The sequence below is a fragment of the Mesocricetus auratus genome, unplaced genomic scaffold (assembly GCF_017639785.1).
Source record: "Mesocricetus auratus isolate SY011 unplaced genomic scaffold, BCM_Maur_2.0 Super-Scaffold_100003, whole genome shotgun sequence".
NCBI classification, from domain to species: Eukaryota; Metazoa; Chordata; class Mammalia; order Rodentia; family Cricetidae; genus Mesocricetus; species Mesocricetus auratus.
Window position 1 is genome coordinate 48,993,806 of NW_024429188.1, and position 21,007 is coordinate 49,014,812.

The 21,007-nt window shown below is 40.7% G+C and overlaps 1 protein-coding gene across 4 annotated transcripts in view; it reads right to left on the reverse strand.

The window, feature by feature from the left end:
- Positions 1-21,007, reverse strand: part of Hdac8 (histone deacetylase 8) — a 226,750-nt gene that overhangs the window by 177,990 nt on the left and 27,753 nt on the right. The gene's annotated exons all lie outside the window — the stretch shown is intronic.

A 21,007-nucleotide genomic window follows, 5' to 3' on the forward strand; every position in this document is an offset into this window, starting at 1 on the left:
GCAACCACGAATCTTTTTAACAGTCTTTATAGTTTTGCCTTTCCTAGAATGTCAGAGAGTGGGAATCATACCAAATATAGCCTTTCAGGTACTGTTCATTTACTTAACAGTGTGTATTTAAGATTTTGCTGTGTTTTTTCATGGTTTAACAGTTCATTTTAAATTGCTGAATAATTTCCTACTGGATAGACATAATAAATACACTGTGTTTACCTACTCAGTTACTGGTAGGCCTGCAACTCACAGTGATTGGACGGCCTCTGCCTCCTAACTGCTAGGATTACAGGTGTGTGCCACCAAGCCTGGCTAAGATTCATTTACTTTTATGTCTATGAATATTTTTGTCTGCATGTCTGTATGTACACCATGTATTTACCTGGTACCCAAAGAGGCCAGCAGATGTTTTGATGTTTCCTGAAACTGAAGTGGCCAATGGTTGTAAACTGCCATGCTAGCGCTGTAAACCAAACCCAGGTCTTCTGTAAGAGTAGTTCATGTTCTTAGCCACCTCTCCAGCCCCTAGATTTAGGTGATTATTATTAAAGATGCTCTAATATTTTGGGGTAGGTTTTGTATAGATGCACGTTTTCAACTCATTTGTAAATACCCAAGAGTGAGTCTGCTCATCTCAACAGTGTTGACATTTATTTATGTGCCTACATCAGTGTTCCATCATCATTTAAGAGGCATTGCACTGCACAGACCAACTACCCCTTGTTTGTGTGCTAGCTAGTTAATAGATATATAACTTCTATTTACTTCAACTTTTTGATTGCAATGAAGAGAACTGCTATAAACACTTGTATGCAAACCTTTATGAACATGTACATTTTTATTTCTGTTGAGAGAATTTCCTAGTAGCGGAAAGCTGGGACAGATGATACATTCTTAGAAAATCAAACTTTCTTAGAAACCACCATACTGATTTCCAAAATGGCTGTATAAGTTTGCACCCCACCAGCAGTGGAGAACTATTCCCCTTTCTCCACATCCTTTTCAGCATAAACTGTCCTCAGTAGTTTTAATTTTAGCCATTCTGACAGGTGTAAGATGGTATCTCAGAGTCATTTTGATTTGTATTTCCCTGATGGTTAAAGATGTTGAGCACTTCCTTAAATGTCTTTTGGCCATTTCAGTTTCTTCTGGTGACAAATCTGTTTAGTTCGGTACCCAATTTTTCTAGTTTCTTGAGTTCTTTATAAATTTTCTGGAGATCAGCCCTCTGTCAGATGTGGAGTTGGTCAAGATCTTTTCCCATTCTGTAGGCTGTCATTTTGTCTTATTGACAGTGTCCTTTGCTTTACAGAAGCTTTCCAGTTTCAGAAGGTCTCACATATTAATTGTTGCTTTCAGTGTCTGTGCTACTAGTGTTATACTTAGGAAATGGTCTCCTGGCCCAGTGCATTCCAGCTACTTACCACTTTCTCGTCTATCAGGTTCAATGTAGCTGGATTTATGTTGAAGTCCTTGATCCACTTGGATTTGAGTTCTGTGCATAACGATAGATATGGATCTATGTGAAGTCTTCTCCATGTTGATATCCAGTTGTGCCAGCACAATTTGTTAAAGATGCTTTCCCTTTTCCATTGTGCCATTTTGTCTTCTTTGTCAAAAATCAGGTGTTCATAGGTGTGTGGACTAGTATCAGGGAGAGGGGCCTGGCCCTGCCCTATTATGCCAGACTGTGCTGACTCCTCATGTGAGCCCTTACCAGTGAGTAGGAGTGGAGGAGGGGCAGGAGAGGGAACTGTGGTTGGAATGTAAAAGGAAATCAAAAATTAAAAAAAATGGACAAAATCCCGATAGGGAAGTAATGGAGGATAAAAAAGAAAACCATAAAAATATTTTCCAAAATGTCTATACCATTCTATATTCCTAGCAGCAATGAATGATACTAAATGTTATCCAGCATCGTCACCAACTTTTACATTATACCTTTTTATTACAGTCATTACAGTGAACAAGAAGTGGTATACCATGTTGGATTTTATCTGTATTTTCATATTGTTAATGACATGGAACATCTTCTCAAGCATTTTATTAACCAATCATGTATTTCCTTTGGTAAAATCCTTGCTCAAATATTTCTCTCATTTTTAAGTTAGATTGTCTTTTAATAACTGAGTTGTGTTCATTCTTTGTATATTCTAGGTATGAGACCTTTATTGGTTACACAGTTGGTAGAAATTTTCTCATAGCCCGTGGCTTATCTTTTCATCTCCAGAATGGTGCATTTTGAGTACAAGTTTTTAATTCTGATGAAGTTCAATTTGTCAGTTTTTGTAGATCATGCTTTTGTTGTTAGGCCTTAGAAATCTGCCTAACTCATGTCTCAGTGGTTGTTTCTTCCCACCACTCAAATTAAACTACTCTTGATTGGGAGTGGCTGCCCACAAGCAACTCCCTATTTGCTCCCTTCTGTTTGCTACACAATACCTTGCATTCCACTTGCTTGTTTCTGAGGTCTCCTGCAAATGGCCTGCTGGGACTCCTGTTCTTAAAGTCACCAGTGTCTGGTAGTTTTATCTTCACTTCACTTGATTAACATTTGACACTAGCAAACATATATGAATTCTTTCTCTTGTTTGAAACAGAGCTAATGTCACTGGTGTGCCAGAACTGGCTGATGGCCAGTTGTTGAATATTAAAGAATTTCTGTGAGCCCTTGGGAGTATTTAAAACACCCAACTTGGCAACTATTATAGATTGGAGCTTTAACTTTTTCTGAAAGCTGCTTTGTCATCATAGTACTTGTTACTGTTTCTGTAAAGCAACACATGCTTGGGAGACAAATACTCAGCCATTCACACTTTGGACAAGAAATGCAGCTATCTGAAATCCCACCACCCAGATGACAAACAAGCAAAAAATGTTTGCTAGGAAGCTATTTTATAACCTTTGCACACTATGTTCCAGACAGACCATCTGTAAGTTCAGAGCAGTGTCATCATGTTAATGGCTGTATAGTACTCTGTTGTATTTATCAGCTGTAAACAATTCTGTTGTTGAGTACTTTAGACTGCTTTTGTGATCATAGTGCTGCAGACTGCAGACAATGTCATTACATGTCTCTAAAACCACATTTGTATAATCTTCTATAGCCTTTAGGTTTATGAATTCTCAGAAGATTGAAATCGAGTAGAATCTCTTATTTTTCATTTTAATACATATTGCTAAACTGTCCTCTGGGAAGTCCAAAGAATTTACATTCCCATCTGCACTGATGACTTAACACTGTGGCGTGCCAGAAACATGTGGCTTGATTTTCATGTCTTTGCTTGATTGTTGGGGAAACTGCACCTCTGTCTGTATTTACAGGCCATGTGTAGGTCTTTGAATAGCTGCCTTTTCTTCATGTCCTTGGCCTGCTTTGTAAATTTGGAAGACCTTAGTATCTGACCCTTTTGTTTGTCAGTTTTTTTCTTAGATCCCCTACCCTGCTAGCTACATCCTGACACTCTGTAGTGTTGTAGCCCATGCTCAGCCTTCCACAGCTTTATCACCTGCTTGCCCCTTAGCTGCATGACTCACTTTCCTTAGTGAGCTCGTCCACTACTCTGATCTTAATTAAAATTAAACCTGTAACATTAACAGTTTTGATAGTAATGGTGGTATTAATAATTCACCAGCATGTGCTAAGCATTCACTAGTTAGGATTATGTGAAATAGGCCCGTTGTTCCTTACAGTCATCCCACAAGGAGGTACTATCAGGAATCTCTTTCTTTTTTTAAAATACATAGGTTGGTTTAATCCATCAGCTTCCATAATTCAATATGTCTTACACGCTATCATTCATTCATTAGCAACAAAAAATTCAGACAACATAATAACATACAGGATCCAGATTTCCCATACATTTTCCATTTCTACATGGCTTAATTTTTTAATTATTTTTCTTTTCAATTTAAAGACTTTATTATTTATAGATTACTTTTTCTTCTATGACAGTCTATATCCTGTCTATTTTCTCTTCCAAACCTATGTACACTTTCTAACACATTATAAACTGTTTAGAGGTTTTTTTATTCCTTTGGAACTGTATTTACTACATATCTGAAAACTTTTCTGTTTGCATAAGCAAAATCTTAAACCTTCCATGCAGCTTGGTGGCGCACGCCTTTAATCCCAGCACTCGGGAGGCAGAGGCAGGTGGATCTCTGTGAGTTCGAGGCCAGCCTGGTCTACAGGAATCTTTTTCTTATACATGAGGAAAGGAGTCAGGAAGGTTGGAACAACTCACTCAAGGTCATGAAGTTAGTGTGTAAGAGCTGAGATCCAAATTCTAGATCCCATGACTGCATGCTGTATGTCATCTCTCCCATAGTCAGCAAAACATGGTTCACAGGCTAAATCCAGCCTATCATGTATTTCTACAAATGCCATGTTTTAAAAAGGTTTTGAGACAAGGTCTCTATGTGGCTCTGCCTGACCTGGAACTTGTTATACACCAATCTTGCCTACAGTTCCAGAGATCCACCTGCTTCTGCCTCCCACGTGCTGAGATTTAAGGTGTTTGCCTAAAATCTCATGTTTGCCACTATGCCTAACTCTGCAAACATTTGATTGGAATACAGCTGTCTTACGGTCTAGAAAGCCTAAAACACTAACTGGACCATTATAGAAATGTGTCTACTTCTGATGTATATACCGATTATTCCCAAAAGCTACATCTGTAGCACCTACCCATTATCTAAATTCTCTATTTACTGAATAAGTATTTCCAGCCAGATCTGTGTGGTTTAGAGTGGGGATCTTGCACATGCTAAGTGAATGTTCCATCACTGACCTGCATCCCTGGCTCCACTTTTTTTTTTCATCTCAGTACACTCAATTGAAGGCAGCAGCTCCTGTCATTTTTTACCTTGCACCCTATGTTCTAGCCTTGGGATGTGGCATGCAGGCTGCCAGCCCTCACTTTCCCACCCACGGCAGATCTCATTACTTTTTCCCATTAAGCCCAGATGAGGCCTTGAATTCTTTCATAATACAGCCTGACCTGACACTGGTAGAAGATACTACGGAGCTGGAGTCAAGGACTACTTAGGAGAAAGGATGAGAGGAATGTGGAGAGAATGGAGGCCTGTGTGTCTCCATTTCATCAGGTTAGGGACACCTGCAGTCAGCTACTACCAGTCACATGGATATGCACATGATACACAATCTATTTCTCATTCCTGTAGCTGGGTCACACTGAACTTTTCAAGTCATTTCAAAAGGCCACATTCCTTTATGTGTGTCTGCATCCTAGAATACCATACGCACCCTCTTCTGCCTACCAGCCCCACTTTCCATGTCTGACAACAGCTCAAATGTCACTACCATAAAGCTTTCCCCCACACCTCCATGTGAAGTAGCTGTTTCCTACATGTGGCCTGCTGGTTCTGCCCTCTCACACTTCCTATATTTATCTTTTCATAGGTTGGTCTGTCTGCCCCATTAGGTGAGAGTTTCTTAGGAACAGGCTACATGTCCTATTTCTCTTTGCACCACTGCTGTCTGGAAGTATCCAGGACAGGTGATTGACAGTCTCATAAATGAAAACACAACTACATTTATTGCAGCTATCATCATTGACCCAGACAAAGAAATGTAATATTCTTGACTTGAACACCTTCTCTGTACCTTCTCCTGCCAGTGCCGGGTCAGACCACCATCGTTTGCCTTGTGCATCACGGTTATAAACTTCTTGAGTCTGCTCTTGGCCTCTCCTATTATCCTGATTTTAGTTTCCACTTTCAGCAAATATCTTTTGAAGGTTCACTGTGTTCTAAGTTCTGTAACTAAATCTCTGTTCTCCCAGATCTTATGTATGTTGTAGGAGGGAGAAACAATCCTGTATGACTGGACTATTTCTACCTAGCCCTACGTTACTTTTTAAAACTCACTATCACTATCTCCACACCTACCACCAGAATCTATTAATCTACCAATCCAAACCACCAGAATATGGCACCAAAGACCTCCTTGGGACAACCTGTCGGGTTTCATCGTCTGTCTCGTGGGCAGTAGTGATACTGAAAGGCCTCCATTGTGCTTTGTCTCCCTTCCTCTCTGATGTGACGTTTGCTGTTCCTTTGTGTAGAGTGCCCTGCCCTCTCTACTGCATCCACAGTGAGCTCCTGTCTCTTGAAGACTCCGTCTCTGCACTCGGGTTGGGGGCTTCTTGGCAAGGGCGCTTCCCCAGTCTACACACATCTGTCACAGCACTCCAGCATTGCCTTTGCAGCCTTTGTTTACCCCATGTTCTTGAAGGGCAAATACAGGCCATTGCACCAGTGGACAGCACATGCTTAGCACTCAGTAACATCGGCTGGATTAAGGCCATTGCTACCACATGCCACTCCTGCTCCTGCTCTGCACCCTGCTTTATAATGCAGCGCCTCTCTGCTGCAGTATGGTTTAGATGAGGAGTTCCCCCGCCCCCCCCCAGCCCAAAGGCTCAATGAATGCATGGTCCTTACGTGCTGTGCTATTTGGAGAGGTTTTGAAGATTTTAAGGGGATGGGTCTAGTAAATCATCAGGGGAATTTCCTGAGAGTTGTACCTTGTCCAGGGTCCCTCTCCACTTCTTGTCTTCTGAGGTGAGTAGATTCTCCCACATTTCCATTGCCATGACACTTTGCCTCACTTAAAGTCCGAATTAACAAAGCTGAGGACTATGGGTTGAACCCTCTGAAATTGTGAGCCAAAATAACTCTTTTAAGTTGTTTGGCCACTTTTTTGTCATAGCAACAAAATGTTTCATTAATATGGGTAACAGACATTGCCACCTTTGTAACACACTTTTCCTCCTGTATTCTTATCATCACTTTTCAAACCAGCATCCTTAGTGTCAGTTTTGATCATATCGTCTGCCTTCCTGAGTCTGCTGCATCAATACTCTGTCTAGCCTCTCCTCCCTGTTTCCTCATTACTGCCCCCTGGCTGACTGTAGCAGTCTTCCTGCCTCTGGGCTCACCACCCCTGGATCTCATCCTCCACACTCCTGTCAGAGTTATTTTTGTCAGAGAAGAATCTGACTGTGCCACTTCCCCACTTAATGATCTTTTCTGGCTTCCCACTGCCTTCAGGATAAGTGCAAACACTTTAATGCAGTACACAAGGTCCTTGAGGATCCAGCCCTCTCCTGGGCTTCCAGCTGTATCTCTTGCCACTGACCCAGACATACTACACTCTTGATGCAAGTCCTGTTTGTTTGTATCTTCCTACCTTTGCATGTCTACTGACCTTTTAAAAACCCTTCCTTTTGCATTTGCCTGAAAAGGGTCTCTTTGCCCCCGAAGGCTCTGTCCATGACATTAGTAGAACTTCCCCCAAATCCATACAGAACCCACAGCTGCAGCTTTTTGAGTGCCTTCATGTATGTGCTTCCCTGGGACCATCCATGACCAGTCATCACATTATGATAGCATGTGAGTTTATGTCAGTCCTTGCCAGCCAACCATGAGCTTCTTGAAGTGAAAGATAGCCTAACCAGCATGTCCTATACGTATTCTAGTATCTGGCATCAATGTCTGGAACATAACACAAACTCAGCAACTTAATTTTATTATAATGTAAGTGCATACCTCTTTGACTTGACAAATGCTGATCTCTGCCTAGCATCCTATGCCTGGTAAAATTCTAGATCACTGATATATTGCCCAACATATTGTAGGTACTCAATAAATACTGAATGACTAACTGAAGCCAAGCAGAGGTGTTTCCTTTCTGGCCTCTTAGCCTTGGTTAGAGCTGCTTAGCTTTACTGCTGGCAAAGGACATCTTCTCCTTCTCCTAGAATATTAGTACATTAGACTACCTACATGACTATCTCTCTTCCAGACTGGGATGTCCTTAATGATGGGATTTTGTCTGCTCAACTCTATTTAAAATCACTAACACAGTGCCCACTGTGCAAAGGATGTTCAAGAAGCATTCATTGAACGAATAATGAATGAATGAGAAGTCATATGGGGGCGTCTCTAGAAACACATGGATAACACTTTTGCTGAAAGCGGAACTAGGGAGACCAGTGGCATCATTTTAGTTCAACAGAAGATGCTTTTTCTTAACTTTTAAAATGACTTGAGCATCGAATGGGCTGCTGTGAGGGAGGGGTAGGGTGAGCTCTTGGTAATGAGGTAAGCAAGAAGAACCTGGGAAAGTACTTCAGTCACATAAAGGAGGGTGTTTCAACAGCAGATAGGGTTATGGATGGAAGTAGTCATGGTGATACTAGGTGACCTGTGGAGTTTCTTCTAAATGGAACAGCCATCAATCCAGTGGTACCTGTGCACTGGGATACTGCTTTGCCATCTACCACCATACTCAGGCAGCCTAGGCTCACTTGGTTGCTCCTTCCTCACAACCTTCTCTTGAGTAACAAGATACATGGCACACAGCAGGAGCACAGTGGCTGACTGATAATTTGAATCTGACTATTCAGATACCAAACCTATTTCCTCATATTCACTGGAGTTAAATTCTTCCATATGGCAGGGTGATGAGGGAAGTCCTGTGTATATGTCAATAAAGCACTATTGGCCAATAGGGAAGCAAGATAGGTGGGACTAGGAGTCCAGGAGGACCCTGGGTAGGAGAAACACAGTAAGTCAAAATGTAACCGCCATGGGGTAGGAAGCCCGGAAAGTTCTCTGGTAAGAGAAATACTTTGATTAACAATTATGGGGTAATTACTTAAGTCAGAGCTAGTCAGTAAGAAACATGCAAGGCCAACAGCTTCATAATTAATATAGCCTCCTGTGTGTTTATTTGGGACTGATGCGGCTCTGGAACCAGGCTGGCGGGAAGGCTTTCCCTTTACAGCAGGGTTTGACTTATACTATTCATTAATGATTTATGTAGTATCTATCTCTCATATACAACAGGCAAGGCCACATACAAGGCGCTTAGAAAGGTAAACCAACATGGGCCTTATGTTCCAGGAGTTTATGGTGGGGCAGGACAGTGAAGCTGTGACTACAAAAAGGATAGCACAGGTCTAAGTATCCATGGAAAGCTAATAGTGCCCACATGAAAAAAATGTCGTTATCTCCATGTGTGCATTATGCATGGTGCTAAAGAGAGGTTGGCATGTGGTAGGCAGGTGCTCTCCCACTAGACCCCTAGCCCAGGTGTCCATATCACCGGGACTCTATTTCAGGGTTACATATGTGGCAAGAGTGCCCTTGAGATGGGGAGATTATTCTGTATACCCAGGTGGGCCCTAAATTTAATCAAAAGTATCCTTAAGGAGGAAGGCAGAGGGGGATTCAACATGGAACCGATACACAGTGAGAGAACTAAGCAAAGAGGCTACATTGTCACATCGGTGATGGAGAAAGAGGCTTTGAAAAAGAATAGAGCCCCAGTACGTAGCACAGGCAGGGAGCAGACTCTTCCCTATAGCCAAAAGAGGATAGAAGCCCAGCCTGCACCTGTTCAGATACTGGACTCCGAAATTAGGTGACAATAAGTTTCTGTGGTCATTTGTTATAGCAGCAATGGGAAACTAATATTAAAGGAACATTTTTAAATATGTGGTATTTTTCAAGTTCCATAAAAAGAGATAAAGACACAGAAATTCCCTACTGAGTAGAAAATGTCTAAAAGCCCTGAAAATGCTCCAAGGAGCCTGGCTTATTTTCCCCTTGGTTCACTTTCTCCCCAACTAAGCCACCTTGGGGAGTGGCGGTGCCATTTACTGCTTGTCCACCGAGTGCTGAAAGCTGTTAGTCTCCTGTTGCCACACGGGAACTCTATGTGGGGGGCACATCCTGGGCTGCCAATTGCTGAAGTGCAGTCTCATGTAGCCCTGCTGCTTGTGATGCAGGAGGAAAGAGGGCCTCTTTCTCACAGAATTCTGACAGCAATCAGAAGCTGCGTTAAAGTGTAGTCCTTTACTATATATTGCTTTGTACTCTTTTATAATCACAGCATATACTGGAGTCTTCAGCCTCATCTTTTAAAATCTTTAATGGCAGTGACATTACATCCGTGAAATTTTCAGGATAGTACACATTCCCAAAGGAGTTTAGGAAATTCTTGCTCAAAAATCAAACACCCAAGCCAGGTGGTGGTGGCACATGCATTTAATCCCAGCACTCAGGAGGGAGAGACAGGCGGATGTCTGTGAGTTCAAGGCCAGCCTGGTCTGCAGAGTGAGTTCCAGGACAGTCAGGGCTGTTACACAGAGAAACCCTGTCTCAATAAACAAAGAAACAAACAAAAATCAAACAGCTGGGTGGGGGAGGCAAAGAGTGTTTTCTTGTGTTTCCTCTTCCAGACCACAGTTGAATCTGTTTGTCTAGCTCTACCAATCACATACTGGGACATTACCATGGGTCATGCTCATATTTGATATAGTCAATGAATATAGAATAGAGAGTATGTGTTTTCTACATTCTACCTTCAATGGCCAAAGAATACTAAAAACAAATCTTAAGAAATGATATAGTAAAAAACACATACTAAACACACACATGTAAATAAAAACACACTTAGTGTCAGAGGCTTAGGGCATAGCTTAGTGGTAGTACACTTGCCTGGAATGTGGGTTTCATCCTCAGGAAAAATACCAAGAACAACATGAAAGTGACAGATAAGCAGCTTTCCAGGAGAACAGGTGTGGAGTGTATTCTAGAAAAGCATGGCAAAGCTCAGCAGTTGTAAAAAGAATGAATGAGGGAGGGCAGGGAAGGGCCAGTGGCATGTAAGGAGTAATTCTGGGCTGTGAGGCTCAACTCAGCAGTGTCTGGACTTGTTTGTTATATGCAAAGGCTAACTGAAAGACCTAATTTATAATATATGTGAAGTACACCTCCATATTGAGAATCTGCAATGCAAAGAAGATATGTTAGTTATGGAATTATTATATAAAGTCTATACTGTCTAAAGAACTAAAAATCAATGACCAACATTAGTTTGGAAGGGATGGTGTAAAAAGTATATGTATACACATGCACACAGAGTTTTGGCTTGGTTTTTCAAGACAAGGTTTCTCTGTGTATGTAGCCTTGGCTGTCTTGGAACTCACTTTGTAGGACAGGCTGGTCTCAAACTCACAGAGATCCATCTGCCTCTGCCTCCCGAGTGCTGGAATTAAAGGCTTGCACCACCACATGGCATGTGATTATATTTTAAATAAATTAAAAGCAAAAAGGAAAAAAGCAGTTGTATAGCCCAGTGTGATAATACATATCATAGCACTTAGGAGACTAAGGCAGGTTGGCACATTGGGGGCCAACCTGAGACACAGTGAAACACTGTATCAGAAACACCAATAATCATGTGGCTGATGATGACAACAAACCAAATTAGCTTTTTGAGAAATGTGAATTGGGGGTTGGAGAGATGACTCTGTGGTTAAGAGCACTTATGTTGCTTGTGCAGAGAACCTCAGCTCACAATTCTAGCAACCACACGATGTCCCACGACCACCTGCAACTCCAGTTCCAAGGGATTCAATGCCCTCCCCTGACTTCTGAGGGCACCAGGCATGCACATTGTACACATACATACACACAGGCAGAACACTCACACACATATATAATCAATCTAATGGAGTAAAATATGTGATTTGACGAATTGCAGTGCCAACTCTCCGTTTTCCTGTTCTCGTCTTCCACTGACTAGGAAAAACCAAATGGTGGTTATTCAGGAAATAAATCATTATCATTCCTGGTCACGAAAATATACAGTGGGTCCACTAAGAGAGCAGCTAGTTATGATTCTCCCTTTTAGAAAACAACTTTACTGCTTCCCACACAACCAGTTTTAGAAGATTCTTACCATCACACAGAGAAGCCTTCCACTCCTCAGCAGTCTCTACTCTCTGTCTCTTCTAGCACCCAACCCTGCCCTGGGTGCCAGGACACATGTACCTCTTGTAGAAAGTTCATAAAAGCACAGCACATAATTTGTGGTCTTTATGACTAGCTTCTTCTTAAAATAGTGTTTCCTACCACTGACTGATGGCCCTTTCCCCTCATTCCTTGACTATGAAACAAATACCCTGTTGTGTGAATATAGCTTGTTATGCTCATGCATTTGTTAGTTCATACACATTTGAGTTGTTTCCACATTTTGGCCACAATGAATACTGTTGCAGTGAACAATGTTATACAAACTGCATGGGCATATATCTTTTTTATTTAAATTAGAAACAATCTTACTTTATGTATCAATCCCAGTTCTCTCTCCTTCCCCTGTCCCCCACCAGTCCCCAATTCCATTCCCCATCCACTCCTGAGGGAGGGTGAAGCCTTCCATGGGGGATCATCAAAGTCTATCACATCATTTGGGGAAGGGCCTAGACCCTCCCCTGTGTATCTAGACTGAGAGAGTATCCCTCTGTGGGGAATAGGCTTCCAAAGTCCATTTCTACACTAGGGATAGATACTGGTTCCACTGTCAGAGGCTCTATAGACATTTTGAGGCAGTATCTTGCTAAGCTGGAACTTGAATTACAAGGCTGAGGCACTATGCAAGGCAATTTGTTGTTTTGTTAGTTGTAGGGTGTTTTTTTTTTGTTTGTTTGTTTGTTTGTTTGTTTTGGTGTTCTAAAAACCACTTTCTATTCCAAGGTCATGAAGATTTACTCCTACGTTATCTGCAGAGTGTCTTATGTTTGGGTCTTAGTTTGAGTTCTTTGATTTCTTTCCAGTCAACTTTAATATAAAGTATAAATTAATATTCAACATCATTCTTTTTCATGTGATATCTAGTTATTCTGGCACCGAATGTTCAAGACACGTTGATTTTCCTCATTCAATGGTTTCAGTGCCATGATGAGTATCAAATGACCATGGATATGTAAGAATTTCTTATTTTTGCTTTTTCACTGTTTTCTTTTCTGGTAGAGATTGAACCCAGAGTCTTCTGTATGTTATTCAAGTACTCGACATCTGAGCTTTTTGCCAAGTCCTGTATAGGCTTCTTTTATTGTTTTGCAACAGTGTCTTGGTAAGTAGCTCAGATTGGTTTGCAATTTGCTTATATAACTTAAGCTAGCCTAGAACGCATTGTGCAGCCCAGGCAATTCTCAAGTCTAATCTTCCTGCCTCAGCCTCCTGAGTACTGGAACTAGAGGAGTATACCAAAATTGTATAGCTGTGTTCTCCTCCATTCATATGCCAGGAACAGGCTGCTCTTACTTCTGTAATGTGTAGTCCTTCAACTTTGTCCCTTTTCAGGACTGTTTTAGGTATTCTGCATCTCCTGCATTCCCACATGAATTTCAAGATCATGCCAATTTTTGGAAGGAAGACCAATATTCACTGATGAATTCTACCAAATAGTTAAAGAAAAGATAATGCTAGTTATCTAGAATGTTTTCCAGAAGGTAGAGGAAGCAAAGGAAACACATGCCAGCTCATTTCATAAGGTCAGTATTATCATCCTGATAACACAAAGATATCACAAGAAAACCACATATTGATGTCTCTTATAGACATTAAATCCTCAACAAGTATAGTAAGATCATTATATACTATAATCAAGTGGGACTTAATCCAGGAAAGTGTTTGATTTAACATCTGCAAATAAACATAGTATACTATTTCATTAGCATCAAGGATTAAAACCAAATCATTATTTCAATAGATCCAAAAAAAAGCATTTAACAAAATCCAATCCAATCCATGCTACAAATACTCATTAGGAATAGGATACATCTTTAGCCAGATAAGAGGAACCCACAAAACCAACATGTAGCATTATACTTAATCGATGGAAGACTGAATACTTTATCCATAGAATAGGACAGACCAAGGATGCCCATACTTAGCACTTCTACTCAAGATTGACCTGGTGGATTTAGCCAGGGTAATTAGACAAGAAAAAGAAAAACAGGGCCAGCAAGATGGCTCAGTAAGTGCAGACAAGTGTTGCCAGCCCTGATGACCTGAGTTCAATCCCTGGATCCCACTAAGTAGAAGAAAACCAACTCCCACAAGTTGTCCTCTTGCTTCCACATGAATGTGGTAGCATGCCCCCAAAAGAATAAATGCAAAAAATTATAAACCAAAGTTCATAGTATTTCTGTACAGTAGCAAGAGTAAAATCAGAATGTCCTATTCACAATAGTGCCAAAGAATAAAATACATGAGCATACATTTTAAAAAGGGAAAGGATATAGTATGAAAATTACAAAATGTTGAAACTATAATCCAAATAAATGGGGGAAAGTTATAATTCTTGAATGCGAATGCTCAAGAGAACTGCAGTTAGGGGGGGAGAGTTCCAGAACTTGGTATATGTTGATTATGATCGGAAAAGATAAAGAAAATAGCTGATGCTTTTTCTGATGTGGAAGATGCCCTTTAGAAATGTATTCACGTCACACATTTTGGGTGTTTAACTGCAATTAGCTAGAAGCTCTGTGATGCCTTTTTGTACTTCTTTTCTACAGAACTACAATTGTTGAACCTTCTGTGAATTTTCAGTGTTTTTAGAAGGTCAGCATAAAGCCACTTTCCTAACTGTGGCTGTGGCATTGAAGAGCACCCCCACCCTGATCCAAGGTTGTACTTAATAAGGTGCACTCATATTTTCAAACAAGGTACATTTTTTTCCGTTTACTTCCAGTAGCAGCTGATGAAACCTCTTAAGCTTTTCTGGGAATGTGGTATTGGTACTTCTATTGTTGCTTCATTAAATGATGCCATTTGTGCCATTATGGGTAATTTCTGTTTGAGAGCAGGAATGGTTACAGGAGATCAGCAGCGGGGAAAACTCAACTGATTGGTCAGGGGTGAGGCGAACCAGAGATGGAAAGTAAGATGGCTTTCCCAGAAATTAGCAATGACCAATTTTTCACTGTTATTTCCTTTTTAAAAAACTCCTTTGCCCATCTAATTCTAATATGTAGTGCCTTGTTGTCCTCTCTAGATAGCACTCACAATCCTGCCTTTATGCTTTGTCCTACATCTAAATTTACACAGCTCATATGGTACAACACAAAACATGGAAAACAAAATTAACTGAAACCCTCCCTTTAACTTATGTGAGTATATAGACTAGTTATTAAATATCTGCATTCTTCAAGTAGTAACACCAAGGTATGCTTTGCCATAGATATGTTCCTGAAGAATCATGTGATAGCTGATGATGTCTATCAAATTTTGAATTTGTCAGGGAAGTTAATTTAAGGTGCTGAGTAGTGGAATGCAGTCATAATGAAGAGTCCCTCTATAAAACGAATGCTTTTGACCATATGTTTGTATCTATCATTTGGCAAGCAGCACATCACGTTATTTCCAGAATTTTCTTAAGTTGAAGTATACCTGTACTTGATCTTTAAGACAGTGTCAAAATCACCATTGGAACATGCTTGCTTGCTATCCCATCTGCTGGGTATGAGGATTTAGAGAAAGGGGCTGGGTGTGGTAGCACATGCCTTGAAATTTTTTATTAATTTTTTCATACAATATATTTTGATCATATCCTTTTCCCTCCCCCAACTCCTCCCAGCTCTTCCCCTACTCTCTACTCACCCATCTTTATATTCTGACCTGGTGGATGAGTATGTTAGTCTTGTCTCTTGAAATATCTATGCCATATAAGCTCTCTACTCTTACTGGTTTTGTTCTATGAACTGAGAAAGATCCCTGTTTTATGCATAATAAATAATTTCCCCAAGGAAATGCATAACAGCCATGAAAACAAAACAAAAAATGAAAATCAAAACAAACAAACAACACTGTAAGACCAAAACATACCAAAATATGCACAAAAACCATGGAGTCCATTTTGGGTTGGCCAACATTCCTGGGTCTGCCCTGGGAGTGTGGTTGATTTGTCCAATAACACTTCATCGGGGAAAATGATTTTCCCTTTCCTAGAAGATATCATTTGGCGGGGCTTTGTGTCCACTTTGCCTTGTCAGTGCTGGGACTTTGTCTGGTTTAAACCTGAGCAGGTCTTGTGTATGCTGTCACACCTCTAAACCCAGCACTCGGGAGGCAGAGGCAGGCTGATCTATGTGAGTTTGAGGCCAGCCTGGTCTACAGAGTGAGTTCTAAGACAGGCAAGACTACATAGTGAGACCCTGTCTCACACTCCCCACCCAAGATTTATGGAAGGAAAAATAAGTGAATGTATGAGTGTAAGGTAGGTATGGCTAATACAGTATATATTACAACGCTTCCATAGCTAATGTTCAAACGTTGATATGCTATTTGCATTGGGCTCTTTCCTGACCCCTCTTCACTACCCCTGCAGCCCAATTCACATGCTGACAACTGCATAGTTCTTGTGGGAACTGACCCAATGGCTTTTACAGATCAGGTTTTAGTATTTACAACGGATTGTTTCCTCTACCAAAGGCGAATGAAAAACCAGAACACCTTCTGTTACTTTATTTCACATTTATGTCCAGCAAGGCTTAGAGATGTACATGTTCACAAATGTAGGATAGAAACTGGGATAGGAACCAAGAAACCTAGGTCTCTTTGCTTCCTTTTCTTTTCTACCACAAAATTCCTAATCTAACCTACTGCCTTCAACAGAAATGTTAGCAGAATACATTTAAAAGGCATTCATAAAATTACTACCTATTCTAATCATATACTTCATATTTTTCTTTCAATAAGACCCCAATTCTGATTTAATATAGCTAAATAAATCAGTTATATGCACACCTGCTTCTCACCACACAAAATATGCATATACACAAAACACATGCACCTGATTATGGGAAATAAGAAATTAGGCCCACATAATTGATTTTCTTTTAACCACCCACTTGACATTTATAGTCCACTTTAAGGGGCTCCGTGCCTAGAATTGGCAGCTCTAGGAACAGTGAGATCAGTTTGTCTACAGTTGTTCCCAACCTTTTTTGGCTCTGGTACACCTACACTTGCTTCCAAAAATATACCCCACAGTCTGGTGCTCAATGGAATGAAAATCTTCCCTGAGCTAATAGAATATAAAACAGAGGAGGCAACGGACATAGCTCTGCATTTCCGGCTACTCAACAACACAGAGGCAACACAGTGGAAAGGACACAATTGGCCCGGCACCTGCAGAAAGAGGACTCTCAGCTGTTTTGCTTTTTCCCCAACTGTTTTATGACAGACTTACATTTATTGATCTACATCCACCAGCCTGGCCTTCTTTGAGACTGAGGATATGGTTTTGGAGAGATGGCTGGCCAAGGGAAATGGTGTGGTCAGTAGTACCATTAAAGCATATGAGAACTAATGAGTTTATACAAGGACAAAAATCATGGTTTGGGCCTTATTAGTAATATATTGTAACTGCCTGAGTTAACTAGCCACAGATAATGCCTGGAAGAAAACCAACTTTTAATCAGAAACAAAAATGCAATCAAGGACATAACACAGAGAAATTGTTCAGTCTCAGTGACCTGTCTTCAATATTGAGCCTATTCCAAGTTGTGCCCAATAATCGGCAAAGATACTTCATTTATTTGAGCATTCAGAAATGTCCATAATTTACACCACTGCTCTCAATAATTTTACTTCTTGGGAGTTGAATCTTAACGTTTTATGTCATAACTCATGTAATTAGCATGCATCTCTTAGAAGGTTTTCCTAAATTTTGCTATTGCATATTATAAAATTTCTTTGCTTTTGAGGGCAAACAGTCTTTGAAGTTAATTGACATTACTTTCTTTATGGATATAAATACATCTTGTAAATTTACTGTAAAGTAGTCCTGGTCAGGACATTAATAATAAGCATTTATCAGCCTTCATGATACTGCCTTGATCAGTGGTTCTCAACCTTCCCAATGCTGTGACCCTTTAATACAGTTCCTCATGTTGTGATGACCCCAACCATAACACTATTTCATTATTACTCCATAACTGTAATTTTGCTACTGTTATGAATTATAATGTAGAAATCTGATGAGACTCCTGTAAAAGGGTCCATCAACTCCCCAGTTGAGAACCACTGACCTAGATGAAACTGTCATAATCTCTAAAAAGAAAAATATGTTGGATAGAGCCATGTGTGGTTCCACGGCTTTCCTTAATGTAATATCCTGCTCCAACTTGTCTTCAATACATCCTATATTATCAGTAAAATAAAACTCAGCTTTGTGGGGAGGGGGAGAGATGGCTCAGAGTTTAAAAGCTCTGGCTGATCTTCCAGAAGACCCAGGCTCAATTCCCAGCACCCACATGGCAGCTCACAATTGTCTCTAACTCCAGTGCTGTGGTGGGGGTGAGGGAATCTGATGCCCTCTTCTGGCCATTGCAGGTACTGCATGTATGTGGTGGACAAAAACATGCAGGCAAACTATGCATACACATAAAATAAAAATAAAAGCCCAATGGTGGTGATGCATTCCTTTAATATCAACATTCAGAAGGCAGAGGTGGATGCATCACTGAGTTTGAGATCAGTCTGTTCTACAGAGGAAGTTCTAGGACGGTCAGGGCTACACAAATAAACCCTGTCTCAACCCTCCCCCAAAAAAGAAAGAAAATGAGGGTTCTTACTATTATAACATTAGAAAAGAGTAAAAGATCAAGAAATTACAGATACACATTTTGAATATGTATCTACAATTTCCATTTAACTTTCCTGGGACAAGGTAAAAGCATGAGTTTGCAGACTAATGGAAAGGTTTTCTCTAGAGTGAACACTAGATTTAAAAACTCACAAATATAAGAATATTCAACCTCCTCTTGCAAGGAACAGCTCAGGAACTGTTCAGAATTAAAATAAAAACAGATGCTGAAGAAAAAATTAAAATTAAAAGAGGTGCTAAAAACAAAAAAGAATAGTTGTATTTCTCAGTCTCCTTGAAAAGATTGCATCAAATAGACTAGAAAATAGATAAAAATAAACTAAAAACTACACCATATTGAAGATCATGACCAGTACTTTTGAAAAGTGACAGTCATGAAAACAAAGTCTGAGAAGCGTTGACAGCCAAGAGGAGCCTGGGCAGATGTGATGAGTAGATGTATGGGGGCCTGGATGGGTTCCCAGTTCTGAGAGCAAAAGGACACAAGGGAAAATGAGCTGGTCTGAACAAACCCTGGAGTGCAGGTACCAGGGAGCAATGCGTTAGTAGTGTTCCTTAGCTGTACCAAGTGTGCACGCTTGTATGTGATACGAAGAGCAGAGGAAACTGTGGTGTATGTGGGAATGCTGTGCACGCTTGTATGTGATACGAAGAGCAGAGGAAACTGTGGTGTATGTGGGAATGCTGTGCACGCTTGTATGTGATACGAAGAGCAGAGGAAACTGTGGTGTATGTGGGAATGCTGTGCACGCTTGTATGTGATACGAAGAGCAGAGGAAACTGTGGTGTATGTGGGAATGCTGTGCTAGCTGTTCATTTTTAAAACACTAGGTTTTTTTTCTAGGAAGTAGAGTTTATTAAAAGGTTCTATTTATTAACCCAACTGAAATTATTCCATTAATGAAAAATCCACAATACTGAGGGCTGAACTCATGGACCTAGATTAAAGGCAGCAAAAGACTTCAACTATGAGATGCCAGCAGGTCAGGGACTCCACATGCGTCCGGAATCCAGCTCAGATAGCCACAAATCCAGGAACTGAAATCCCTTTGAGAATTTCAATGGGATCAATGATTATGAAGACAATGAAGTGGGCTGTTAAACTTTGCTCATCCCAAACAATTCTCCAGCCCTAAAACATTGTAGACAGCAGGTTTCTCAAGCAATGCAATCTCCGTGTGATTGCAGTAGTAGAGCTAATAATTTCCATGGAATCAAACAAGCTCGGGGATTCAGGGCCTTTATCAGCTGTCAGCCCTCAGGGAGGGGGATGCGGGTGCCCAGGCCAGCCCAGCTTAATTAAAGGGTTCTCAGCCCACATAACCAACTCACCCTGTGGTCTGACCTTGCCATTTACACAAGTAAAACACACAAACTCCATGACTGTTGCTCTTCTTGCCTAAGGATTCTTTAAGAACAAAGCACCAAAATAAAGAACAAAGCACCACGAATATAAGTAGCTTATCAACTCAAGGGAAATTCTGACCACAGTTAATTAGTAAAACAGATTTCAAGGTGACAATATGTTGATCCTAAACACTTATACTTCCATTCAAATCATAAATATTTATTAAAGACACATGAAAGAAATCAGTTCAGGAGAACACTAAACTGATGAAAGAATTTAGATGAAGACTGGATTGATAAATAGGAAAGTGAATGGCTGTGGTATAATTTCATTGAGAAGATTCTTGCTTAGCCTTGCGCTCCCTCTAGTGGCTTCTTGATTACAATGCAATGCTTATGTAACAGTTCAGTTGGTTAATGTTTGATTGAACTCAACTACATCCAGACTGCTTATCTCACATTGGGATTACACTAATCTCTCTTTAACCCCTCCCCTTCTCTCCCCACCTTTAGCCTCTCTCTTTCTTCCCCTCTCCACTCTCTCTGTTCTGATAATTTCACTCAGTCTGTTAAGAGATTACCATTGGTTTAGTCAACACATACTGAGATCTTACTAGTTTAATTACTTTATTTTCTATTTCCTAAACATTGACAACCAATAAGTTGATTGGCAGCACCATCAGGAACACTCACACCAATGGCTGGAAATCAGCATTTCCTACTTTTGTCTTTCTGCCATCTGTTTCAATTTCCACACCCATTCGTTCCTCCGAACATTTTTTTTAACTGGGGATTTGCTATATGCTAGGCACAGTTCTAGGCAGTGAAGCTACAGGCATGAACAGGAAAGGCAGGGAGAGAGCGTGGTATGTGAGGACCTGAAGGGGGCGAGGTGGCATTCTTGGAGTGAGGACAGCAAGGGCAACGGCCTCGGGGTGAACACAAGGAGTCCAGTGGCTGGACGACACCAATGGAAGAAAGAGAGTAATAGCTTTGCCAAGGGAGAGGAGACAGGAGTATTTGGTAGGGATGAATACACCACACACAGCATGGTGGTCATGTCTCACCACCCCCCCCCACCATTTACTCTGTATCAAACAGGGAGGCAGGCAGGCAGTACAGCATCTTAAGTAGAGGAATGATGGGATCTTACTCATTTTGTAAAAGGGTCAC